At 38.4% G+C, this 27,684-nt stretch overlaps 1 long non-coding RNA gene across 4 annotated transcripts in view; it reads left to right on the top strand.

Annotated features, from left to right (window-relative positions):
* Positions 1 to 25,378, top strand: part of LOC145721608 (uncharacterized) — a 52,521-nt gene extending 27,143 nt beyond the window's left edge. For 3 of the 4 annotated variants that reach the window (XR_014145405.1, XR_014145403.1, XR_014145409.1), the window contains one exon: positions 4,583 to 8,231. This is a non-coding gene — a long non-coding RNA (uncharacterized LOC145721608). Of the gene's footprint in view, positions 1 to 4,582; positions 8,232 to 23,850 lie in introns of those variants that run through there. The other variant, XR_014145408.1, reaches the window with a different exon arrangement.
* Positions 25,379 to 27,684: the final 2,306 nt, after the last annotated feature.

Genomic DNA, 27,684 nt, shown 5'->3' with positions numbered 1-27,684 from the left:
AGTGCCTTCTTCAAAATGATTGCTAGCATGTGCATATTGTATTTTAGCATCTTGTTAAATTGATTTGTTACTCTGTACACTCTCTGAATGTGCAGAGCTCATTCAGTTTAAATTTCTATTTTTAAAGTAGATTTTGTTTGGGTTTCTGAGCAGATTTGGGGTAATGATATTGAAAATACTGTCAATTCATTTTTATCTCTAAATAGTCTATAAATTTTTATAATATTGGACCAATTTTTGATCTGTAAGAATAAAATGACAGAACTCATTCTTCAGAGCTCTTGATTCTGAAATGGGAAATAGGGTTTTTCAAGGAGAGCAAATGCAGAGCTCCTCCCGTTAAAGATGAAAGTTGAGTTTTCTTTTTAAAATTCATCTCAGAATTACCAGTTTCCCAGAATTTGTTATAGCAAGCGCTCTTGTTTTATAATGAAATGAAATGTGAAGTTAATTTACATCCTAGCTGTTTTGAAGTATGATTTTGCTTGCTTAAGTTGTTATGGATTTCCAATACTCATAGTTAAAGGAATTTTAGTAGTGATGGTGCCATGTGCAGCATCTGTGCAATTGCCATGTGTAGGACAACTTTACTCCGTAAGTCTTTGGTGGGTTCTAGAATTGTTCGCCATAGTTCCCACTCTGGTCAGAGGGCAGTTTTGTATGCCTTTTGACGTAAACACCAGAGAGTATGACATCTACCTCTGTTTGTTGGTATTTTTAAGTAAACAGAAGCCCAAACTATCATTAGGAAAGTAAAACTTCCAACTTAAAAAGGTCTGAGTCTGGTTAGACCTACATAATTTCTAGAGAGTAGGGGTTAACATTTTCATTTTGAAAAAATGCTTCTACTTCTGTACGTGTTTAGGCAGAGTACACTGAGCATTGTTTTAGCTCTTATCTAAGTCTTGCCATTAAGAACTTAGATTGATGAAATATATTTTGTCTCCAAGTGTAGTTGGTGAGAGAGACAGCGTTTAATGCCTACAGACATAAACATGGGAATCGTGATACAGGAGATGGGTGAGAGCATGGCCTCTAGATGTAGTAGCCTGTCTGGGTTCAGATCTCAGCTCTAGTACTCACTAGTCCTGTATCCTCAGGCAAGGTATTTGATCTCACTGATCTCATTTTCTTTATCTGTGAGGTGAGGGTAATAATAATACCTACTCATAAGATTGTTGAGATGATGTGTTTGTATATAGGAGAGTGTCTGAAATACAGCCCTATAGAATTGCTTGTTATGATTTTTTTGTTATTGCTGTCCTCATGATGTTGTCATCATTATTAGGGCCATCCTGAAACTTGCTGGCCTCTTCCAAGGGCATTATCATTTAGCTTCATCCCAAGTGTCCCCAATACTCCATCTGATGTACTGAGTATACCCTGAATTTGATCTTTTTGGAGCCTCTTCATTTGCCCTCATTATAATCTCCAGACCATGAATTTCGAAGAAGGAGCCAAAATATTGGAGCCATAAAGTTTTTTTTCAAACTGTAAGCCAACATCTTAAACTTGAGTGGTTTTCAACACAATTCTGGATATCCAGCTTTTCTTGGAAAAATCAATATCTGGCAGTATGTAGTCTACATGCCTGCGTGGCGGCAGTTGGCTTGAGCTGAGTAGCAGCTGCCTCCTGAGACAGAGGCTGTGCCCTCCAGAGACCAGACTCTCTACATAGACGCTGCCTGTTGTCTCGGACACCCTCCTCACTTTGACCATTTATACCATTAGTTTGGGCCACGTTCTATTTATTTGCTGCTAGTGGTTTAGACTAGACAGTGATACGCCACCTCACATTGTTTACCCTTCACTGATGGGTTACCAAATTTTGATCGCTGTATAAAACATGAATTTGTTAAAATGAAGTATACGTAATAGTGTTTTGGTTTTGCCTATCATTGTGCTGTGCAGGGGCGTTTGTGCTATTAGAACAGGGTACAACTTTCTGAAAATACGAGAGGAGAAATACAGCCTGTGTTTAAGCTCGAGTCAAAGAAAAAGTGACTGAAGCCCAAGCCACAGAAAGTTGGGATGTGAAAGAGTTTTGCCTTGAACATGTAAGGGAGCACAGTTGAGGTTAAGTCATAGTGCGAAGGGTCAACAGGAGTAGAGAGGGACAACTGTGATGCCTTAAGGCAGGCCTTGTCAGCCTGTGCACGGTTGATATTTTGGGCCTGATGAATGATTGCCTGTGGGGACTGTTGTGTGCAGTAGGAGCTTTAGCAGCATCCCTGCCCTCCACCCACTAGATGCCAGAAGCACCTCAGCTCACCCCCCAGCAGTGACAACCAAATGTCCCCTGGGGGGCAGAATTGTTCCTGGTTGAGAACCACTGCTTTAAAGATACAGAAGACGTTATTATAATACAGTAGTTACTGTGCTTTACTTAGCATTGACATCTTTGGTGTTGCTTTTAGTCTTTGAATCTTCTCGTTTCTGCTTTCAAGTCTACTTTTCTAAAATGTGCAGTGTTTATTTTGCAGGCCTTTTAGTGCAGTAGCAGAGAGAGGAGAAATTCTTTCTCTCTCCCCCCTTTACAGTCAAGCCCAACTAACTATGAATGTCTTTAACAGGAGGCCACCTGATAGGCTTCTGAGGGAATACCTCAGTGTGCTGAAGATCCCCCTGCTCAGGAGCTCTGTGAGCCCGGGGCCGGCCATGCCCTCCTTGCAGCTAGTCTGTAAATGAGGTGGTTCTATCAGAGAATGATCAAGATGCTTTCTAGATAGAATTTAGGGTGTAAGGCAGCAAGTATTTTAAGATTTCTGACACCTTAACTGTATGCGTGTGCGTAGACACACACACACACACACACACACACACACACAATTTTGGCTGTTCCCTTGTCTGAGATCAAACATTAATAGTCAAGATCATTGAACCAGAATATCCCACAGTTTTCACCCTGTTAAAATGAAGGAGTCAGTAAGGGGTCAGGTAACATCAGAATCACTTAGGGGAACATCGGAGGTGCTTTAGATGACCGTGTTAGTTTTCTATAGCTGTATAATGAATTAGCACAAACTTAGTGGCTTAAAACAACACATACTTACTATCCCACAGTTCCTTAGACCAGTCTGGGCAGTGTGGCTGGATTCTCTGCTCAGGATCTCACAAGGCAGCAGTCAAGGTGTCAGCCAGGGCTGTGATCCCATGTGAAGCCTGGGGCACTCTCCCAAGCTCATGTGGCCCTGGGCACGTTTCTTTCCTTGTGGCTGTATTGATATATTAGGGTCAGGAAGATGATCATGACATGTATTATGATTTTTTTAGAGTTAAAAAGACCTGATAGACTTACCAACATTTTATTCCATAGTGTTAAGAAACTTGAGAGGTTTTGTCACTAAAAAGTACATCTTGTTTTTTATAACAGTGGCATCAGTTGTTAAGAGTCCTGGGATTTTTTTATTAACGATTTTTTAGGAGCTAAATTTTACACTTGCAGCTGTCAAAAGCCAAAGTTATTTCCAAATGATCTTCATCCCCCTCTCCCAGAATAAGAATTCACAAGCTTGTTAAGTTTCTTGGGTTCTCATGGATGTGAGAAGTTTAGAGAAGCAGTGTCCAGATATAGGGGATAGAGTTCTTTTCCATTATTAAGTGTATTGCTATAATTTACAGACAGATGAGAACATATCTTTTTTTAAAAACATCTATTTATTTTAGAGAGACAGAAAGTGTGTGCACGAGCCAGGGGAGGGGCAGAGGGAGAGGAAGACAAGCAGACTCCCCGCTGATCAGGGAGTCCGATGCGGGGCTCCATCCTAGGACCCTGAGATCATGACCTGAGCCAAAATCAAGAGTTGGACGGACACTTAACCACCTGAACCACCCAGGCGCCCAAGAACATACCTTTTTTCTTAAGTGGATCTGCAAATTTTTCTTCTAAGATGGTTCTCTGAGAGTAACATGATTGAATAATTTAGCCAGTGGTATAAAATCTGACATTCCTGGTTAGGATTCTAAGATGTTGTTAACAGATACCAAGTTTATATATTAAGCTTAGAAGGATTTTTTTTTCTTTTTTTTTTTTTTAGATTTTATTTATTTATTTGCGAGAGAGAATGAGAGACAGAGAGCGTGAGAGGGAGGAGGGTCAGAGGGAGAGGCAGACTCCCCGCTGAGCAGGAAGCCCGATGCGGGACTCGATCCCGGGACTCCAGGATCATGACCTGAGCCAAAGGCAGTCGCTTAACCAACTGAGCCACCCAGGCGCCCAAGCTTAGAAGGATTTTTAGATTGATGAATTTGAGTGATCCTTACCCACCCCCACCCCCACCCATGGTGACTTACACTATTTTTATAAACTTTCACACAATACTGATATATTATCTGTATGCCAGAGTCTGTGAATATAAGGCAGAGTCACAGGCACCCTTAAGGAGCTCACAGTTTTGAGGTCGGAAATCAAGAGTCAGCATCATTTAAAACAGATGAAAAGTTGTAGAATCAAAGTTAGTGAAGTAGGAGCGTGTATTAGGTCCACAGCTTATCACAGATTTCCTATATAGCAGAAACCACATTACATCATTTGCATCTAATAAAATTGTTTCATTTTCTTTCTTTCTTTTTTTCTTTAAAGTACCGACAGTATTGAAAGCATGTGAGGGATGCCAGAAGCAAGTGAGACCATATGCAACTGGACATTCATACTATGGCTAAGCAAGTAAAAATTATGTTCAAAGATAGCATTCTGATATATGATGCATCCAGCTGGTGTGTTTATCAAAATACTTTATGTGCTTTCATTAGGCAGTTCATTTTTCATATGATTTTGGGACAATGAAATTAGGTAATTTTTATGAGAAACAAAACTCACCAGCATTCTTGTACCTTCCTGGCATCTGATTAGTGAGCTAGTTCTTATGAACTATTGCTGTCTTTCACAGCTTATTTGACTAAAGTTTATTGAAACCGTTGTCTAGTTTCCCATAAGCAGATTTTCTTAGTGAGCATATAAGTACTGTAGACAAAATGGAACTGCTAATGACATGTCTTTATAACTTAAGTGCTCTGCTAAACTGACGTCAGAGTACTGATATCAGCAGTTTAATCTTCAGTGGGCTTTTAGGACAAACAATTGAGATTATACCATTTGAAGTTTTATTTATTTATTTATTCATTTATTCAAAGATTTATTTATTTGAAAAAGAGAACACAAGCAGGGGGAGCAGCAGAGGGAGAAGCAGGCTCCCCGCTGAGCAGGGAGCCTGATGTGGGACTCGATCCCAGGACCCTGGGGTCATGACCTGATCCGAAGGCAGACACCCAACCGACTGAGCCACCCAGGTGCCCCTGAACCTTTTTTTTGATGGTGAAATATATATAACAGACTTTGCCATTGTAACCATTTTTAAGTGTACAATTCAGTAGCATAAATTACTTTCATAGTGTTATGCAACCATTATCCCTGTCTATTTCCAAAACTTTGTCATCACCCCAAATATGAACTCTGTAACCATTAAGCAATAACTCCTCATTCCTCCCCCCATCCTTAATAATCTCTAGTCTACTCTCTGTGTCTATGAATTTGCCCATTCTAGATATTTCACATAAGTTCATTATAAAATATTTATTATCTGTGTTTGGCTTATTTCACTTAATAGTGTTTTCGAGCTTTATCCATGATGTGGTTTACATATCAAAAGTTCATTTCTTTTTAAGGCTGAATAATATTCCATTTTATGTATATAGCATATTTTGTGTATCCATTCCCCTGTTGCTCCACCTTTTGGCTCTTGTGAATAATACTGCGGTGTCTTCGTCCATTAGGGCTGTCGTAACAAAATATCACAGACTGGGGGCTCGTAAACAGCAGAAATGTATTGCTCATAGGCCTGGAGGCTGGAAATCCAAGATCAGGGTATCAGCCTGCGTGGGTGAGAGCTTTCTTCTGGGTAGCAGACTCCTGGTAGTCTCCTCACCTGGAAGAAGGGGTAAGGAGTACTGTGGACTGACTCTCTTTTATAAGAGCACTAATGCTATTCATGAAGGCCCCACTCTCATGACCTCATCACCTTCAAAGGCCCCACCCAACACCATCATGTTGTGCATAAGGATTCTAACATGTGAGTTTTGAGGGCACATAAATACTCAGACTCTGGCATGCAGTGAACGTTGGTATACAAGTGTCTGAGTCCCTGCTTCCCATTCTTTTGGGTGTATACCTAGGAGTGGAATTACTGGGTCTGTGTTTAGCTTTTTGAGCAGCTGCCTGCTTTCCACAATGGCTGCACCCATTTTACATTCCCACCAATAGTGTGTGGGAGAACTCTTGTTTCTCTCCAACACTTAGTGTTTGTCATTTTTTATTATAGCCATCCTTTAGGTATGAAGCGGTTTAAGCCACTTGGATGTTGAGAAGTAAATTGAAGATAATTTGTTTATGAAAGCTTTAAGCTTTGTTTAAAAATACCCTGAATTTAACCATTTTTAAAAATTTGTATTTTAAAATATTTTACATAATAAAAAAATTTGTTAAACCCTCTAATTCTTTTATATGTTAACATGGGTCATTTTTATCCCAGTTGTCATGATCTTTAAAGTGGTTGTAGCCTCCCTAAAAAGGAAAAAAAAAAAAGGAAACTAATGAAGTGTGGATACATTCTTTGTGGAGAAAAAGGAATTTATTACAAATTAATGCTAACTGTATTCCAACCACAGGAAACTAGTTGGGCATCTGTAAACAGGCCACACATATCTGCTTGTACCAGTGGTTCTCAGAGTGTGGTCCATTGATCAATAGCATCATCATCACTTGGGAACTGGGTATAAATGCAAATTCTCAGGCCTTGCCTAAATCAGAAACCTGGGGATAGGGCTCAGAGTCTGTATTTTAACAAGCCCTCCAGATGATTATGATGTGTGCTAAAGTTTATACCATTCTGTCCATTTAGAGTACTTTCCTTGTCCTTGAGAGCATGGAAAGGGAAGGCTTTCCTTCTCAACCCAAGCCCCTCTGGCTCTGGGCTCCCAGAGTGCTCTGCTGTGGAGTGCTGAGAGTTTGTCCAGTGTGAGAAGTCCTTCACCTTACGGATTTGCATCTCTTTGAATTGTTTATCTATCATGATGCCTAGCAAGTTGTAGAGTGTCTTCAAAGGTTTCGTCATTTGAATAGTGTGCCCAGTGGGTTAGGGACAGGCATATAGAGTAATTACAGGGAAGAAGGGAAGCCATATGTTATTTGACTTAAGAGGTAGTGGAAATCATGGCAAAACGTAGATTTAAAGTTTTTAAAAATTTTTCCTCGTGGGGTTTTATTACACTTTCTGGTTACTTAGCTTCCTGTTCGCCTCATTGCATTTTGCCTTATTTTGACAGTGGTAGGCTGTTTAGAATTCAGAATTAGCAGGAGGAACTTGCTTTAAAATATACATGGCTGTCTGAAATGAATTTTGAAAACGGGAGGCAGATCCTGAGAGGATTCTGTTTTCATCTTTAGTGTATAGCCAAGTGTCTTTAAAGGAAGTTCTTTGTATCAGTATTATTTTACTAGTTTGATAACATGCTTTAGTTTTTTTTAGAGGACATTTTTACCCTGCAGTGTTTAAATACGTGACTAGATGAAGATACCGTGTAAAGTCTTGGCACACATTCTCTCATTAAATAATGGGATCTATGTTTTGCAATTTCTGGGTTAAAAATGAAAACTTGGTCAGTGGTTGCAGTCTCTGTACCTTACAGCTGCAGTAGACGTTTCTTGGTAAGACAGACCTCTTTTCACTCATGGATGGACTTTTTAGCTTAAGCTTCATGAAGTCTCCAAACTGAAGTTGCATTGGAGCTGAGTGTCTTGCCTTTAACAGACTCCTAGGGCTCTGTTTGTTTCCCACAATTTTCTGCATGTTTGTCTCAAATGAACCATAAAATGGTTCAGTGCCAACATGTGGTTTCAATAACAAATAGGCATGGGCAAATGAATGTTGCATTGGAATTGGAAGTTTTATACATATACCATGACTTTAACTTCTAAGTCAGTTCATAGATTAGCACTTAGTGTGAAATAATATATCAGTTACTATTTGAAATTTTTCATTCCATGCATCAATTATTTGGAGTGTCTGTTGATGATTGAAAATTACACATTTTTTGGTAAGCAATTTTCTGCAAGTTTTTCATAGTTTATTTCTAGTCAAGTTTTATGGTTATGTGGGATGGGAACAAATTTCCTCCCGAGCTCTTTTTTACCTTCTTGGCTTTTAATTATTGTGGTTTATATTGGATAAAAATGACCATTTTGGAAATAATTTCATATTATAAAACTCACTTCTTTACAAAAATTCCTATTGAAAATGAGGCTTTCCAAGTAGTACTTGTTAGTTTTCCAAGTAAGTACTTGTTACTTTTAGGTCAGTTTTATAGAACTGTCATTTACCTATAATATGTCTGTTTTAAGCATACAGTTCAATATGTTCTGACATTTTCATACAACCATAACCTATCATCCCAAGTAAGATAAAGAACAGGTGTCAGCAAACTTTTTGTGTAGAGGGTCAGATAATAAATATTTTAGACTTTGTTGGCTGTAAAATCTGTGTTGTAACTGCTCTACTCTGCCCTTACAGTGTAAAAGCAGTTATAGACAACACATAATTAATAGGCATGGCTGTGATCCAGTAAAACTTCATTTACCAAAAACAGGCAGCCAGCCTGCCTTCCCTGATAAAGAACATTTTCATCCTCCCCAGAAAAGTTCCTTTGTGTCCTTTCGAGTCCGATCTCTTCTTCAGCTTCAGCCCTGTGCAACTACTTAATCAGCTACCTGGCACTTTAGAGCCTGTGTGTGTTTATGTGTGTGGTTTTTTTTTTTTTTTTTTTAAAGATTTATTTATTTATTTGAGAGAGAGAGAGTGAGCATGAATGGGAGGGGCAGAGGGAGAGGGAGAGAAAATCTCAAGCAGACTCTGCGCTGTGCATGGAGCTGGATGCAGGGCTCCATCTCATGACCCTGAGATCATAACCTCAGCTGGAACCAAGAGTTGGTTGCTTAACCAGCTGGACCACTCAGGCTCCCCAAGCCTGTGTGTGTTTTAAAGAACTTAAAATAAATGAAATCATGCAGTATGTACTCTGTAGCATCTGGCTTCTTTTGCTTAGCATAATTTTTTTGAAGTTCATCCATGTTGTTGCATGTATCAGAGTTCATTCTTTTTTGTTGTTGAGTGGTATTCAGTTGTATAAATATATCACAGTTTATCTGTTCTCCTATAGATAGACATGCGTTTTGTCAGTTTTTGGGTATTAAAAATTAGCAACTGTGAGCATTCTTAGGCATGTCTTTGTGTGGGTATTTGTTTTAACTTGTTTTGGGCAGATACCTGGAAGTGGAGAAGATGGGCCATATGGTATATGTTTAACTTTTTAAGAAACTGCCAAACTGTTTTCCAAAGTGGTTGTACTATGTGATATTTCTACCAGCTATGATTGAGAGTTATAGTTGCTCCATATCCTTGCCAACACGTGGTACTGTCAGTCTTCTTACTTTTTTACTTATTTCTGAGAATTTCTGGTTGACATCCTTTTTTAATTTTACGTTTGAGATGTACTAACCCTTCTGTGCATGTGGATGTACTTCAGTGGTGAGGTACATATTTGCCCTGTCAATATTTATCACATACATTGTAAATATATGCCCAGTTCTGTCAGTTGCCATTTACTTTTCTCTAAGACCTTCATGTTCTGCATGGAGGTTTCATATTTTTACATAGGTAAATATATTATTTCCCCCCCATCATTATTTCTTCCTTTGCTTTTATGAAAAGGCCTGTATCAGTTTATTTCCTAGGCATAATTTACATATTCTCAAGTACACAGGTGTTCAGTGTACAGCTCACTGTGTCGCGTTTACGTACATATCCCTGTAACCACCACCCAGTTCACGATAAAAAACTTTTTCGTCACCCAAAAGCTCCTGGGCCCTTCCCATTTCATGTTTGCATCCTCTCTCCCCTAGAGTTAACTAACCACTGTTGTGACTTTCCTCATCGTAGATGCTTTATCTGTTCTTGGCCTTCATGTGAATAGAATCACACATCGTGTGCTCTTTTTTTTTTTTTTTTAAGATTTTATTTATTTATTTGACAGAGAGAGAGTGAGCACAAGTAGGGGGAGCAGCAGAGGGAGAGGGAGAAGCAGGCTGTCCGCTGAGCAGGGAGCCCCATATGGGGCTCCATCCCAGGACCTGGGATCATGACCTGAGCCGAAGGCAGACGCTTAACGACTGAGCCACCCAGGCGCCCTACCGTGTGTTCTTTTTATCATCCTTCCTTCACTGAGATTCAGCCACGTTTTATGTATAATAATACTTTTTTAATTTGTTTTACAGTATCCCTTTATGTCAATATTCTACAGTTTGTGTATCACTTCTTTGTTGATAAGTATTTGAGTTGTTGGCAGTTTTTGGTATTATGAATAAAGCTAATACGAACACTCTAGAATGTGATTTTTTGTGAGTTTAAGTACTCATTTCTCTTAGGTATATACGTAGGGGTAGAATTGCTGTGTCACAGGGTTAAGATGTATATTTAACTTAATTGATACTCCGAACTCTTAGCCAAAGTGGTTCAACCAATTTACAACTCCCAAAAAAGTCATTTACTCATTATGCTTCTCTTGTTGGAGAGATTGTTTTTGTTTTACATATTTCTAGTGAAAATTCTATTTTAAGTTCATCTTCAAACTGTAGCATCCACTCTGAGAAATACCGTTTTGTGTAATTGAGTGACAAAAACCAGCCCTGTGGAATGTAACAGTAGGTCAGACCTACTAGCATATCTAAGTATTCTTAAAATACTGGCATTTAGGAAAAGCCATTATTCTGTTTCAAAGTTAGTACATTCCTTTAACAACTTTGTATTAGCTCATGTAAATTCTTTAGGGTGGGATAGAGGGTGTTGTCTGGTAAAATTTTGTTGTGATTTTATTTAAGTGTCCTGGCATAGAGGAGACTTTTTGTGTATGTTATTTAATTGATTATATTTAAATGAAAAACCAAAAAAAAAAAAAAGGTTTACTCTTTCTTTAAGGATGTGGGAGAATAGTAGTCTGTTGTCTCTGAATTCCGAAATCTGGAAATCTCATTCTTAATGTATTTGGGACCTTCAAGGCTGTTCGAGTCTTCTACTGACCTCCTGTAAAAAGAAAGCTATCCTTGGGTGCCTGGGTGGCTCAGTGAGTTAAGCGTCTGCCTTCGGCTCGCATCCCAGAATCCTGGGATCAAGTCCCGCATTGGGCTCCCTGGTCAGTGGGGAGCTTGCTTCTCCCTCTCCCTCTGTCTGCCGCTCCCCCTGCTTGTGCTCTCTCTGTCAAATAAATAAAATCTTAAAAAAAAAAAAGAGAAAGCTATTCTTGTGTTCACATCATGTATACTTGGCTTGATAAGTGAAATGGTATGATTAGAGAGGACTGTTAAGAAAATCCATGCCACAGAGAAAGGGGTTTGGCTGTTAACACTTACAGAATGGTTGAAGTGCTTAGAAAATCTTGAGATATCACAAGGAGCCTAGGGTTCTCCAAAGATGGGATCACCGTCTCCAGTTCTTACTAACATGGGATTGTTTTCATACTGGCTCAGACTCTGTAAATAGGTTAGCCCCACCAGGGGTCTCCATCCCCAGCACCCCCATTTTGTTCACTGGTTTCTGTGCTTTTACCCCTATACTCATAAAGACATTCTATGTTGGATTGTCTCATTTTCCCCTTTCTCGCTCTTAGACACGCTAGCACTGACTCCTTATGTAGTGTAGTGGTAAGAATTGCGGGGAGGAGCAAACTCTCATGTTGCTTCACAGTGCCCACACATCCACTTGGCCCATAACACAGATGCTGTAGTTACCTTTGGTTCCTAACCAAGAATCCAAACTTTGCTTGTTCTCTTCTGTTTTGAGTTGCCTTGGTCTCTAGTAAGAAGTCCTACTAGATTAGACTAGAGTCTAGAGTAACATGATGTGGTCTTTACCCACAGACCTATAGAGCCTAACCCCATGTGAAATGGAACTTCACTAGAAAGGTTCCAAAGGCATGAGAGTCATGGCTCTTTGGGGGGGGAGGGCTGCATCAGGAAATGCCAACCAGAAAGGAGGTAGCCAGTTGATTATGATGTTTTCTACAGCTTTCTAAAGAACAGCATGTATATGGTTTTGATGTAGCAAACCAAGGATTTAAATCTAGCACCTGGTATGTGCTAGGCCCTATGCTAGTACATTCCACACTTAGAAATTTGTTGAATTAAAACTAGCATGGGGGCGCCTGGGTGGCTCAGTCGTTAAGCGTCTGCCTTCGGCTCAGGTCATGGTCCCAGGGTCCTGGGATCGAGCCCCGTATCGGGCTCCCTGCTCTGCGGGAGGCCTGCTTCTCCCTCTCCCACTCCCCCTGCTTGTGTTCCCTCTCTCGCTGTCTCTCTGTCAAATAAATAAATAAAATCTTTCAAAAAAAAAAAAACTAGCATGTATCTTTGAGCGTATATTAAGGTTGAAGAGGCTTAATAATGAAACAAAATGAGATAAACCCCTCAGGCAAAAAGTCTGCTGTACAGTATTGTTTATATATCAAGGGTCAAATTCTTGGTCAGTTCTGCATATTCACAGCTTTGTAGGTTATACAAGTAGAAAATGGATATTTCATCCTGTGTACATCACAGCAATATGTCTTAAAGGGTTTTGAATTTTTGGCAATTGACACTATTACTCTCAAACAAATAATTATGCCTTTGGTCTATATGCATATATATGTGTATATACACGTACATATATACAGGTATATATACACACACCAACTAATATATGTATCTCCCATCCCCACCTGTCCTCTTTCCCTGTTTCTGTAAAATTTTTTTGCAATGTTACTTGTTTGAGAATTCTTTCTTATTTTTTGGACCAGAGTTGAAATGGAGTTACTAGACAACCCCACAGTGCTAGTGGCCCAGTTTCTTTTTTACCTAGTATAGAGGTAACAATTGCAAACATGCATGCAAAACCAGTTCTCCTCTTTGTTATTAAACTAGTAGCTAAAATAGGCTGTCATCCTTCCTATGATCCAGAATCTGGCTCTTCTTATCAAGGGGCACCACAGAACTGGTACTCAGAGAGGAACCTTCTTGAAATAAGGAGTTACTTCTGCAGCTGTGTCCTGTGGGGAGGGGGCAGGGTATCCAGAACTTCAGTATCCACCTGACTATATTCTCAGCCTTGGAATTTGAGAAGGATCAACTTTTAAGAAGGAGAGGCAGCCAGCCCCCACCTATATGCTTATGTGCTTTTGGTGCAATTCGGTTCAACTGCTTTAGCGATTAGGCCCTGTGATCGTCATGTGATATGGAGCCAGTCACTTTTATTCAGTAGAGAAACATCAGTTAGAGTTAGTTCTTAAAACACTTTTAAAGAATTTTAGCACTGTGTGTTGTGTAAGACTGACGAATCACAGACCTGTACCCCTGAAACAAATAATACATTATATGTTAATAATTTTAAAAAATACTAAATTAATTAATTAAAATAAGATAGACAAAAAAAAAGAATGTTAGATTGTCAGCTCCTTGAGGCCAGAGACCTTTTATTAGTCATCCTTGTATTCCCAGGGTCTGTCTTTGCTCTGGACACTCAGTGAGCCTTCAGTAAGTGTTGATGGTGTTAATGGAGACTGGATTAAATTAAGGCCTCTAATTTCACAGATTTTTTTAATTATGCTGGTCTTTCTTAGTATTGTGATGCTTTTGCATTCTTTCCACACCTTTATTAATAGAATAGAATGAAAAGTCCTATTAAGATGCAAATTCAAAGACTGGATTACTTCATTAAAAAAAAAAAAGTATTTCTTTTTAGTTGGACTTCAACCCTTTTTACGTCTGAAATTTTATTTGGTATGAAAAACCACTCTGTGAGGCACTTGTGGTGTGAATCAGTGTTAGGCCCTCAGTGATTTTAAATGCATCGCATATCTCTAAGGCATTACCTACCAGGAAGTAGATCAGCTGGGGCTTCTGTATATTTCTGAACAGCTCACATATTTTCAGAGGGTTTGTTGTTATCCTGTTTTCTTTAACAATGGAATTCTCAAAAATATTCCACTTGTGTTTCCTGCTTAACAATGCCTCCATTCATCTAGAGCTCTGAAAGTCATCTACTGTATTACAAAAGTTTTACCTTAAAGAAAGCTCATTGTTCAAGAAATAGCTTAGGTATATTATATTAAGAGTATTATACATTCTTGGGCACCTGGGTGGCTCAGTTGGTTAAGCGATTGCCTTCGGCTCAGGTCATGATCCTGGAGTCCCGGGATCGAGTCCCACATTGGGCTCCTTGCTCAGCAGGGGGTCTGCTTCTCCCTCTGACCCTTCCCCCTCTCATGTGCTCTCTCTCTTTCTCTCTCTCTCAAATTAAAAAAAAAAAAGTATTATGCATTCTTTAATCAATAAAAATTGTGTGTCAGTAGAACACACACAGTTGTGTTTTCTTTATGTTTCTCCTTATAAGGTATTCTTTTATAATTGTTTGCATTTGCATTTGTCCTTAATTTTCCATTTGTTGTTTAAATGGCACCATTTAAAATATTTTAAGAAAACAGCAACATTTCCTTATTGGATTATGAGAAAAGACTATCTTTAAGGAAAAATTACCCTGTGCGCAGGTGATTTACAGTATTATTTTCTCTTGGCTAACCTCTGTTGAAAGCCGAAATATATACCGATTATTGTTGAGTTGCGCTAGAATTAGTTACGTATTGTAACCTATTTGTAAAGTATATAAAGTGCTTCAAACAGTGCCTGGCACTTAGCACTAAGAATTTGTCGTTATTATTCTTATCTTGATTTTAAAGATGGGACGAATGGAAGCGAAGTGCCTTTTTTGATTTTACATTGCAATTCCATATTGTCACTGAAGTTCTCTATCAAAGATTTTTTATCTTTATTATTTACTTTGCATGTATATCATAATTTGTTTTTACACATTTCCTCCTTTTGGGGTTTTTCTATGGTTTTTAAAAATAATGTATCATACTTAAGAACCTCTTCATTTTCTTAAAATTCTACATACTTCTGTTAACCAAACAATTTAGAAAACATTCAGATTAAACGCATCTAAGTGGTACTGAATTTGAAAGCAAAGGATTGTTTCCCCTGGGAACAAGCTGTGTCATATGCCATTCTAATAATGATAAACTTTGCAGTAAATTTGCTTTAAAAAAAAATCCCTCTTCCCTTTTTCCATTTCCCCTGACTCCCAAGAGTGAATGTAAATGTTAGACAAAATTGGGATGCTTTTCCATTAAGGTTTTTGAAGGAATTTTTCATTATAAAGGAATTGGATATTTATTACGTTCTGAAATCTAGGTAAAATGAAAGAAAACCACTGGAAGCCAGTCTATTTTAATATTTTGTGGCAGATTGTTCATTTTTATTTTTCTCCACTTTATTTTAATATTGACTGAGATGGAGATAAGTCAGCTTCTAGAATTAATAGCTTCTAGAATAAAGCATTTTATCCTTCTCTTTTACTATGCTTTTTTCTGAGATGTATTCATTTACTTAAGAAATATTTATTGAGAACCCCTTATATGCCAAATGTTGTTCTAGGAATTTTGATTCATTAAGACACTCTACCCCACCCCAGCCCACGCAGCTCCCAGTCTTCCCATGGACTCCTGACTTCAGGAGTTTCTAGTGAGTTGGCCTGAAAGACAGGATGTGGTTTGTGAAGAAAGAGCAGTCAAATTTTGTGAGTTTTTGTGAGAGTGTTTATATCTCAGTTAATTTTTTTTTTTTAAAGAGTGAACACAAGAAGGGGGAGGGGCAGAGGGAGCCGGAGAAACAGACTCCTGGCTGAGCAGAGCCCAACTCGGGGCTCCATCCCAGGACCCCGAGATCATGACCTGAGTCGAAGGCAGACGCTTAACCGACTGAGCAACCCAGGTGCCCCTCTTGGTTAATTCTTTAAAGCTTAAGTTTATTATAATTTACAGTTTCAGTATGTGGAACATTTTAAGGGAAAAGTCTCTGTTAAAATGCTTATTGCTAGGGTGCCTGGGTGGCTCCGTCATTTGAGTGGCCAACTCTTGATTTTGGGTCAGGTCATGATCTCAGGGTCCTGGGATCGAATCCCACATCAGGCTCTGTGCTCAGCGTGGAGTCTGCTTGAGATTCTCTCTCGCCCTCTCCTTTTGCTCCTCCCCCCCGCACACTCTCTAAAATAAATAAATCTTAAAAAAATAATAAAATGCTTGTTACTGTTTCAGTGTTTGTATTTATAGATAATTCAGTGGTATTTTATTATTCTGTAACTTCAGTCTCATAAGGGTTTTCATTTTGAGCACTATTAGAAATAGCTTTTAAATGATTAACTATTAGTCACTTTATTGACTCATTTTGTAGCTGTGTAGGTTTAGCATATGTCCCAGATTTTATATCAGAAACCACTTAATTAAAATGTTACCATAGGGATGCCTGGGTGGCTCATTCGGTTAAGCATCTGACTCTTGATTTAAACTCAGGTCATGATTTCAGAGTCATGAGGGTGAGCCCCACATTGGTCTCTGCACTCACTGGGGAGTCTGCTTGAGATTCTCTCTCTCTCCTTCTCTCCCTCTCTCTCTCTCTGCCCCTCCCCCTGCTCTTGTTCTCTCTCTCAAATAAATAAATCTTTTTTTTTTTAAAGATTTATTTATTTATTTGAGAGAGCGAGAATGAGAGAGAGAGAGTACATGAGAGGGGGGAGGGTTAGAGGGAGAAGCAGGCTCCTTGCTGAGCAGGGAGCCTGATGCGGGACTCGATCCAGGGACTCCAGGATCATGACCTGAGCCGAAGGCAGTCGCCTAACCAACTGAGCCACCCAGGCGCCCCTAAATAAATCTTTTTTAAACATGTTATAATTACAATGTGAAATAGAATTATCAAATAATATACTTTCTCATTTAAGGATGTTTTCCACAGGGGCAATACAATGATGATTCCAGGCTTATGGGCTTTAACATGTGTTTGAGAGGCTTCGTCTTCATTATTTGAGAAGAGAAAATGTAGATTTTTTTTTTTCTCTGTGGTTATGGTTGTGCTGCAAAATGCAAGTAAAATTTTAATAACCTTTATATCTTCATAATCTTTAACTTTTCTTCTTTTATGCAAGGACATTTTTTATTAGCAGCTTTGTCAAGGTATAATTTATATACCATTATTATTCCTCCTTTTAAGTGTACAAAGAAGTGATTTTTAGTGTAATTACAGAGTTGTAATTTACAACACAATCTAATTTTTTTTTTTTGAGATTTATTTATTTGACAGAGACACAAAGAGAGGGAATACAAGCAGGGGGAGTGGGGGAGGGAGAAGCAGGCTTCCTGCTGAGCAGGGAGCCCGATGCGGGGCTCAATCCCAGGACCCTGGGATCATGACCTGAGCCGAAGGCAGACGCTTAACGACTGAGCCAGCCAGGCGCCCCAACACAATCTAATTCTTATCACCCCCAAATTATGTCCACTTACGGCACTCTAGGGATAATTTGTTTTATTTAAAGAAAAAAAACTTAGTTGAGTACTTATTTGTTCTTTTATAAACTTTATTTAAAGAGTTTATTTATTTGAGAGAGAGTGAGAGCATGTGGGAGCATGAGCAGGAGGGGCAGAGGGAGAGGTGGGGTGGGGGAGGGGAGAGAAGCAGACTCCCCGCTGGGTGCGGAGCCTGACACAGGGCTCGATCTCACACCCTGAGATCATGACCTAGATCTAGAGTTAGGACTGATTAAGCCACCCAGGCACCCCTATACTGTATTTTTTTGAACAGTTTTAGAATTACAGAATTATAATATAAGATGATACAGAGTAACCCTATTCTCTGTGCCCTACTCCCCATTATTAATATCATACTCAGTATGATACATTTGTTACAATTAATGAACCAGTATCGGTACATTGTAATGAACTAAAATCTATAGTTTATTCAGATTTCATTAGTTTTTACCTAATGTCTTTTTTTTCTTCCAGGATCCCATCAAGGATATCACATTACATTTAGTTGTCATGTGTCCATAGGCTGTTCTATGTTGATACTTTCTCAGACTTTCTTTGTTTTTGATGACCTGGTTGGTTTTGAGAGTTCTGGTCACCTCCTCTGGTTGTGAATGCCTTTCTCTCTCTCTCTTTTTTTATTATTATGTTCAATTAGCTAGCATATAGTACATCATTAATTTTTGATGTAGTGTTCAACGATTCATGAGTTGAGTATAACACCCAGTGCTCACCACCACACGTGCCCTCAATACCCATCATCTGGTTACCCCATCACCCCACCCCCTCCCTTCCTTAACTCTCAGTTTAGTTCCCGGAGTCCAGAGTCTCTCATGGTTTGTCTCCTTCTCCGATTTCTTCCCATTCAGTTTTCCTTCCCTTCCCTTGTGGTCCTCCACGCTAGTGAATGCCTCTCTTACTGGGATTTGTCTAATATCTTTCTCATAAATAGACTGATGTTAGGGTACATACTACCAACACGACTTATCACTGTTAATGTTGGCCTTGATCACTTGGCTGAATGTCTCTACTAGAAGGTTACTCTTTCCCCATTTCTACATTGTCCCCTTCAGAAGAAGCCACTGTCTGCAGCCCACATTTAAGGAGTCAGCAGTTACGCTTTACCTTATCTACATGAATTACTTGGAATTCTTCTGTAGAGCTTTGTCACTTCTCTCTAACTTAATCATTTATTCAATCATTATATTAGTATGATTCAAGAATAATTATTTTATACTTTGGGTTATAATCCAGTACTACTTTATTTGGTTGCTTGTCTCGTTCCAGTTTAGGCCGTTGGATATCTTTCAGTTGGTTCTTGTGTCCCTTTGATGTACCCCCATCAATGTGAGTGTTGATTTTTGTTGTTACTGTTTGATTGATTTTGAGTATGTATGGCCATACAAAGGCTATGGGTTGGGTTTAAAAAAAAAATTTTTTTTTTGGGGGGGGGGTTTTACCTCTTTACTCAACTTTCCCTCCCTCTTCCCATCCTCCGTAACTCAGCTCCTATTAATGACTTAATACGTATGTATTTGTTTGTGTGTATACTTTTGCTTTCACACTATCATAATCATATCCAAATAGTTCTTGTTTTGTGCTTTGTAAAAGGTGGCTTACATGATATATATTATTCCATGTTTGGTTGTCTGTCTTAACAATACCTAGAGAAGTCTCTTCATGTCAACTGTTACAGTTCTAATTCATTCTTTTAAGTGACTGCTTTACTATTCTGTGGTAGAGGATTGTTTTAATGTACCCAACTATTTCCTTATAAATGTTCATATACTTTGCTTCTAGGTGTCAGCCACTATGAATAGTGTTGTAGTAAACTTCCCTATACAGAAATGCTTTATTTCTGTGCGATAAATTTCTTAGAATGGGTTTGCTGTATCGGAAGATATGTTTTTAAAATAGGTGTTTCTAGATTATAACATTCTTTAAAAACTAGCAATTCACACATCCACCAGCAGTGTCTGAGAGGACCCTTTTCCTTGCATTCCTGTCCACTACAGGTAGAACAGGTCGTATCAATTTTGCCGTTCTGATTGATGTTAACTAGTACCTCCTTTGTAGTTCAATTTGCATTGACAGAGTTTGGGTGTGATGTATTTGTTGGCAACAGTGGCCACTGGGAATTGCTGTTCTGTAAATTTCCCCCTTTCTGTCCTTTGCCCTCTTCCCCCCACCTCCGGGTATTCATCTTGTCAGTTTATAAGCGGTCTTTGTATTTGTAAGTATTAAACCTCTGTCTTCTGTATTGGAAATATTTTCTCCAAATTTATTGTCTCTTCTTTTGCTTTTTGCATTGTTTGCTATAGAAATTTTTAACTTTTTCATGTAGTAAATATGTCTGTCTTCTCATTTATAGCTTCTGGGCTTAAGGTCTCTGTTGTATAATGTACATATATTCTCTTAGATTTTTTTGGCAGCTTATTTTTTTATTTAAATTCAATTTAGTTAGCATATAGTGTATTATTAGTTTCATGGGTAGAATTTAGTGATTCATCAATTGCCTACAACACCCAATGCTCATTATATCTAGTGCCCTCCTTAATGCCCATCACCAGTTACCCCATACCCCTACCCACCTCCCTTGGCAGGTTATTAACAAGACAACTTATTTAACATTTAATCTGTATAGTATTTACTTTTTGTGCTTGGAGTAAGACGGGGTTCTATTTTCTTCTAGTTGTCTGTAGTGTATTATGCTAGCAACTTTCCCCATCTTCTCATAAGTTAAATTTCTCATACATATTGAAAGTTATTGCTCTTGTTTTTAAAAATATTCTTGGCAAAAATAGTTCTTGGCTATGCAAGGGCATTTATTCTTCTGTATAATTGTTAAGATCAATATACAGCTTTTAAAAAGACAGCTTTATAACCGAAAGAATTAAAGTATATATTAAGCTTGGGAGAACTGACAAGAATGCAGTATAGTTTGTACATTTTTTCAGATCTTGTTTGATGTCTTCTGATGGAATTTTATGGTTTTGTTTATATATTATAGGTCATATGCCCCTCTTGTTGACTTTATTTCTGGGCATTTTTTTTTTTTAAGATTTATTTATTTATTTGAGAGAGACAGATGAGGGGGAGGGACAAAGGGAGAGGGAGAGCAAGAATCTCTAGCAGACTCCCTGCTGGGCCTGGAGCCCCACATGGGGCTTGGTCTCATGACTTTGAGATCATGACCTGAGCCGAAACCAAGAGTCAGACACTTAGCCCACTGAGCCATCCAAGTGCCCCTTACTTACTGTTCTTAAAAAAAAAAAAAAAAAAAAAAATTTTATTCATTTTAATCTTTTAAACCTAATTTTTATGTCTATCCTGTTATTTTAAGCATTTCTTTATCATTTTGTTTTATTTTAAACAGAATATTTCTTTTTATCAGAATATAGCTAGGTCTTTCTTTTAATGGCATAATTTACTTTCTTCGCCTGTTGTATAAATAGTTTTTCTTTTAACTTGCCTTATTTGTTATATATTTTAACTTGTTTCTTATCCCTTTTCTTATTTTTGCTGGTTTAAGTTATTTTGGATTTTTTTTTTTTTTTTTGTTACTTTGGAACTTCTATACATTTCTATTCCATTAATGATTACCTTTTCTTTCCCCTTTACCCAGCACGTTTTTGAGTATCTAGACTATTTCTTGCCAGGTGCCAGGTGTAGGGTTTTGAGTATCCAGTTTTCTCTCAGTACTTGTTAGGATCATGTTCTAGCTTCTGATGTTGCAGGTGGGAAAATCTGGTATCTCCCTGAGCTTTCCCCACTGTAAGGAGTATGTTCTTTCCACCTGCAGGCTTGTAAATTTTTTCTTACAGAGTTCAGGCATTTACTAAGTCATGCCTAGGTCTGTGTCTAGAATAAAGTGAGCTCTTTTAATCTGCAGATTGAGGTCTTTCTTTGGGCCAAACAAATTCTCTTCTGTTATGTATTTTATTATTGCCTCACTACTATCTGTTCATCTTTCTTCTGCTGGAACTGCTGTTCATCTCATTAGTTCTGTCCTCCAAGTCTCTTATCTCTTCTATCATGATTTCTCTTTTGCTGCTTTGAGCTATTTTTTCGTTTGATCTTTCAGACCACAAATTTGGACTTTTGCCATGATCCATTCTTTCCTTTTAATCTGCTGTACGGTTTATTTGGAAAATTGTGCTTTTAGATACAGGAAGGCTTCTCTCTGCTGTAGTTAAATCTCCTTCAGTTAGCTTATTATTTTTCTGACCATTATTGGCCTCTCACTCTTCAAACAGCTCTTTTCAGTTGTGGGTTGCTCCCTTTGTAAACCTGACTGGTAACTGTCTTTCCAGATGTTCAGCCTTGTTAGGTGTTGTCATATTTTCCTTGTCAGCTTCTAAAGGCCCAGTTCTGGTCTTGGTCTCAAATGATTCAGGGAGATCTGCCCCCCACCCAAGGGTCATCAGATCTCCACAGACCAGGCTTTTTCTAGAACCATTAGTTTACAGTCGTTGTTCCAAGGTTCCAAGAGGCTAGACTCTGGGCACTTGCGCAGCTCCTAGAAAAATTAAAGATACATATTCCAGTCTCTTCCTCTATACTCCAAAGAGCCCAAGTCTTCAGTTCCATTTAGCAATCTACAGACATCAGACCTATATCTATTGCAACAGAGGGATTGAAAATGGTAAGGGTGTTACGTTCACGTCATCATCCTCCTGGAATCTTTTTTGACCCTGGATTTTCATTTTATCATTCACCTAATGGTTGTGGATGTATGCTTTGGCCTTGACTTACCAACAGTGAGGAGAAAAGCATTAGACATGGAAGTTGGAAGATCTGTGGGATAAATTATAGTTCTCCACTCTTTGCTGCTTTCCTTGTAAGAGATCGATTATACTTGCCTGCCTGTCAAGTGATTTGCAGTGTCTCCCTGTCCCATAGTCAGGCTTGGCACTATGACTTGTTTTAATCAGTGGAACAAATGTGGAAGTGACGTATTCTAGTTCTGAAAAGAGGTATGACAACTTCCTCTCAGTTTCTACCTTTTGCCTTGAGAATGGCATGTCTCAGATACGGTTTGTTCCTTCTGATTGGGTCTTAGAATCAGAAGACACGTGGAGCAAAAGCCACAGCCTCAAGGCAGCCAAAGCCAACCTATAGCTGACATGTAATGTGAATGGAAAAAACAAGTTTGATGTATGCCACTGGGATTTGAGGGGCGTTTTGGTAATGCATCACAGTTAGCAGATAAAATCTGGCCTAATTTCTTGTTCCTCCTTTTATTTGGTAATATTTATTTATTTTATTTATTTATTTTTATCCCTCATTTAAAAAAATCTGTATCAGACCCTATAGTTTATTTCCTATCTCCTAATTATTCTCTTAATTGGCTCACATGCATAGAGTAGTATTGTGGTTATGGTCAAACACAAACTACCTGTGGAGAGTGTTCACAATGATATAATAGGATGCAGTACATGTAACAGAACTGAGGATAAGGAAACCAGAAAACTGGGGGCAGTGCCTTGTGGCAGTTTATTACACTCGTTTATCTGATGCCTTAAACTCCACTCAGAGTTACTCTTCTAGAAGCATGGCTTCTCTTTAACTGTACGAAGTAGATGATTTCTAGTTCTCACCACCTGGGCTCGAATGCTGTTTTCTGTTAGAAGTAAATAAGAGTTCATTGGAGGTACATTTATAGAGTGGCTATGCAAAGCTTTTATTTCCTGGGATGTGTATATATGCATATTTATCTGACTTTTGATTTAGCTGACAGATGAAACAAATGGGTTCTGTTTTTGTATTTTATCTCTTTAGCATCTGATTGAGACTCTTTTTTTCCCCCTTATTGATCAGCTCTCAGCACATTTTTCTAACAAATATTTGTAAATCAGTAGTGATAAATGGAAAGGGTATTCACTGAACTATGAGCCAAAAGAGCTATATTCTACTCTAATTCTGCCACCAGCCTTATTGCCTAACTTCTCTTCCATCCCTTTGCTTTTCCTCCATTCACTAATGTGCTAAATAGTTACTGAGCACTCTCTTCTGCCAAGCACTGGGATGCAGTGAGGAATAAGGCAGACACCTTTCCCTTCCCACCCTTAGCAAGCTACTATCCTCTTCTCTTCTGTTCTGCAGGCCTTCCTTCTTTCTTCTGACCATTTTGTAAACTGGTCAGTGCCACACTGCTGCTCACCTCCTTGTCATTTTATGTTCATGGGGCTGCTTTCAAATGTGCTTTTACTACCATTGCATTATTCTGGGGAGGCTGGAGCAGGGGAGTGTCCTGAGAGAGGAAGGTAGGTAGGTGGGGGAGGCAGCGAGGGAGCAAGTGAGCCACCCACATGGCCTAACCACTATGCAAACCTCTTTTTATTTTTTTATGATTCTTTTCAGGTTGTAATGTCCAAAGGATGTAGCTATACAGATGATTCAAATATTAGGTGAGATGTTTATTGCTCTTGGCTGGTCTTTTAAATTTTATCTGTTTATTTTATTTGTATTTTTTGGAGTTTGGGAAACCATCAGTTAGAACATCTTTATTACCAAAAAACAGATTGCTTCGGATATGGTGAAGACCTGGATAAATAAGCATGTGCCTCAGTTAACAAGGACAGTTGTAGAATAATAAACAAAATAATCAACCTTCTCTTGTAGGACTGCTTGAGGGTTGATTACAACTTTTTCCTCACCCCTCTTTTTTGCTTTCTGAGTAGAGCTAAGCTGTGCTGGCTGAAAGGGAGGGATGGAGTCATAGGCGGGAAAGCCAAGCGACTATATATGCAAATGCCATTCTCAGCCGCAGAAAAAAATCAGAAGAACAACCTGATTATGTTTTGTAAGGGATTAAAGTTGCATGCAAATTCCAACCAAAAACATCTGTTCCCTGACCCTGTGCCAGAGTTCTAACATCTTGACAGGAATTCTGGTTGTGAAATTTCTGAGTCTCAAGCACCTCCCTCAACTGCTCTCTGGCTGTTTCCTTAGAAGGCTTAAATCAACACAGCTTAACATATTGAAAATGACTCTGTGAAGAACTGAAAAGGAACTTCTTCATTTGCTTCATAATTATACGCCAGAAGAGAAATTCAGGTTTCATTAGCAAGAATCATACTAATTGCTGAGTGGTCATTGTAGGAATTGTGGGGTGATCCACACAGTTCATTAAAGAAGCCAATGAAAATAAATGCATCACTGAAGGAATCAGTATATATGTGTATGTATGTATATGTGTGTGTATTTGTATATAGATTTTTTTTAACTTTCCTGTACTAAATGGAAAACTTTTAAAAGCATTTCTAACTTTATTTCTTAAGAATCCCACTAACAAAAAAATAAAAAATATCCATTGAAATGCACAAATGATAGATGTATACTTTTGAAGGATGGATATACTCATGTAACCCATATGATATTGAGTATTTCCATACCCTAGAATGTTCTCTAGTATTCCATCCCAGTCAGTCTGCCCACCTGGGATAGTTTTGCCTTTTCTTAGAACTTTATGTAAAAACAGCCATACAGTATGAACTCTTTTAATGTCTGACTTCCTTTGCTGAGCATAATGTGTGTAAGGGACATTAATGTCATAGCAAGTGTCAGTAGTTCTTTCCACTTTATTGCCAGTAATTCAACTGTATGACTATACCACACTGTATATAGCCTTTCTCTTGTCGATGGACAGTAACTGTTGTGATTCAGGCTGCTCTAACATTCATGACAATTTAATTGTGGACATGTATTGTTATTGCTCTTGGATAAATACCTAGGCGTGGAATTTCTGGATCAAACAATAATGTAGCAAATCCCTTTCGGAAGTGATTGTCCTGTTTTAAGTTCCTACCAGCCGTACAGAGTTGTGATTGCTACATATCCTTACCCTTATATGGTTTTGTCAGTCTTTCTGATTTCAACCTTGTCAGTGTGTGCTTTTTGAAAAACAGTTTTTAAACTGTGCTAAAGTAGACAAAACACTTGCCACTTTAACCACATTAAGTGTACACTTCAATACCATTCACAAGCTAGTGCAACTGTCACCATTGCCTGGTCCCAGGATGTTTTCATCAGCCCAGACAGAAACTCTGTACTCACTGAGTAAGAACTCCCCACTGCCCTCTCCCCACAGCCCCTGGTAACCCCTAATCTAGTTTCTCTGTGAATCTGCCTATTTTAGATAATTTCATATAAGTGGAATGATACATTATTTGCCCTTTTGTGTCTGGCTTGTTTCACCGAGTATGATGTTTTCATGGTTCACCCATGTTGTAGCCTGTGTATGAACTTCAGTTCTTTTCATGGCACAATAATAATACAAAAATAATATTTTTCGGTTTATTTGTTGATGGACACTTGGATTGTTTGGTTATTGTGAATGATGCTGCAGTGAAGATTGGTCTACAAGTATCTGTTTGAGTCCCTGTGTTCAATGATTTTGGCTGTATACCTAGGAGCAGAATGTTGCATCGTATGGTAATTCTGTGTTTAGCTTTTTGGGGAACCACCAACCTTTTTTTCTCAGTGTGTTTTAATTAGCATTTCCCTGATGACTGATGATGTTGGATATCTTTTCATGTGCTTATGTTAGCAGTTTGTGTATATATTTCTTTGTGAAGTGCTTGTGCAAGTCTGTGCATTTTAAAAATTGGATTCTTTTTTTCTGCCTTTTTTTTAGTTAATAAGGTTGGAAAGTTCTTTAAATATTCTGAATAGAAGTCGTTTGTCAGATACATTTTGTGAATATTTTCTGTCACTCTGTGGCTTGCCTTTTCATTAATAGTACCTTTTAAAAGTTTTTAAAAAGTTTAATTTGGTAAAGTACATGTAACATTTATCATCTTAAACATTTTTAGGTATACAGTTCAGTTGTGTGAAGTGTTTTCACATTGTTGTGCAACCGGTCTCCAGAATTCCTTTCATCTTGCAGAACTGAAACTGTGTACTTATTAAACAAGAACTCTCCGTCTCCTTCTCCCTGTCTCCTGGCAACCACCATCCTGCTTTCTGTTTCTATGAATTTCACTACTCTAGTTTCTTCACATAAGTGGAATCAGACAGTATTTGTCTCTTTGTGACTGGCTTGTTTCACTTAGTATAATGTCCCCAAGGTTCATCCATTCTGTAGTATTGTCAAAATTTCCTGCTTTTTAAGGCTCATATTCATGTGCGTGTGTGTGTGAGCACACACACACACACACACACACACACACCTGCATTTTGTGTATCCATTCATTGATGGACAGTTAGCTTGCTTCCACCTTTTGGTTATTATGAATTACACGCTGTGAACTTGAACATACAAATACCTCTCTGAGACCTTACTTTCAGTCGTTTTGGGTATATACCCAGAAGTGGAATTGTTGGATCATATATGATAATTCTGTTTTTAATTTTTTGAGGAACTGCTATGTTGTTTTCCCAATGGCTGTATCATTTTTTTTTAAGTTAAGGATTTTATTTGAAATATTTTTATAAAGTATCAAGCGGAATCTATATACAATACACATGACAGTAAATGAACACGATGAATTATGCCATCAGTGTTCTAGTTTTGATGTAACAGGGCACAGCTCCCCTCTATAAAATATTTCTTTTTTTTATGTTAATCACCATACATTACATCATTAGTTTTTGATGTAGTGTTCCATGATTCATTGTTTGCGTGTAACACCCAGCGCTCCATTCAGTACATGCCCTCTTTAATACCCATCATCAGTCAGAATGGCTAAAATTAACAAATCAGGAAACGACAGATGTTGGCGGGGATGTGGAGAAAAGGGAACCCTCCTACACTGTTGGTGGGAATGCAAGCTGGTGTAGCCACTCTGGAAAACAGTATGGAGGTGCCTCAGAAAATTGAAAATAGAGCTGCCCTACGACCCAGCAATTGCAGGATTGGGTATTTACCCCAAAGATACAAATGTAGTGATCCGAAGGGGTACGTGCACCCCGATGTTTATAGCAGCAATGTCCACAATAGTCAAACTATGGAAAGAGCCAAGATGTCCATCGACAGATGAATGGATAAAGAAGATGTAATGTGTATATATATATATACACACACAATGGATGTAATGTGTATATATATATATACACACACACAATGGAATATAATGCAGCCATCAAAAGGAATGAGATTTTGCCATTTGCAACGACGTGGATGGAACTGGAGGTATTATGCTGAGTGAAATAAGTCAATCAGAGAAAGACATGTATCATATGATCTCCCTGATA

This window comes from Leptonychotes weddellii, chromosome 1 (assembly GCF_054177405.1).
Source record: "Leptonychotes weddellii isolate Sample4059 chromosome 1, ASM5417740v2, whole genome shotgun sequence".
Classification (NCBI taxonomy): domain Eukaryota; kingdom Metazoa; phylum Chordata; class Mammalia; order Carnivora; family Phocidae; genus Leptonychotes; species Leptonychotes weddellii.
This window is presented reverse-complemented; position numbering and strand designations above follow the sequence as displayed.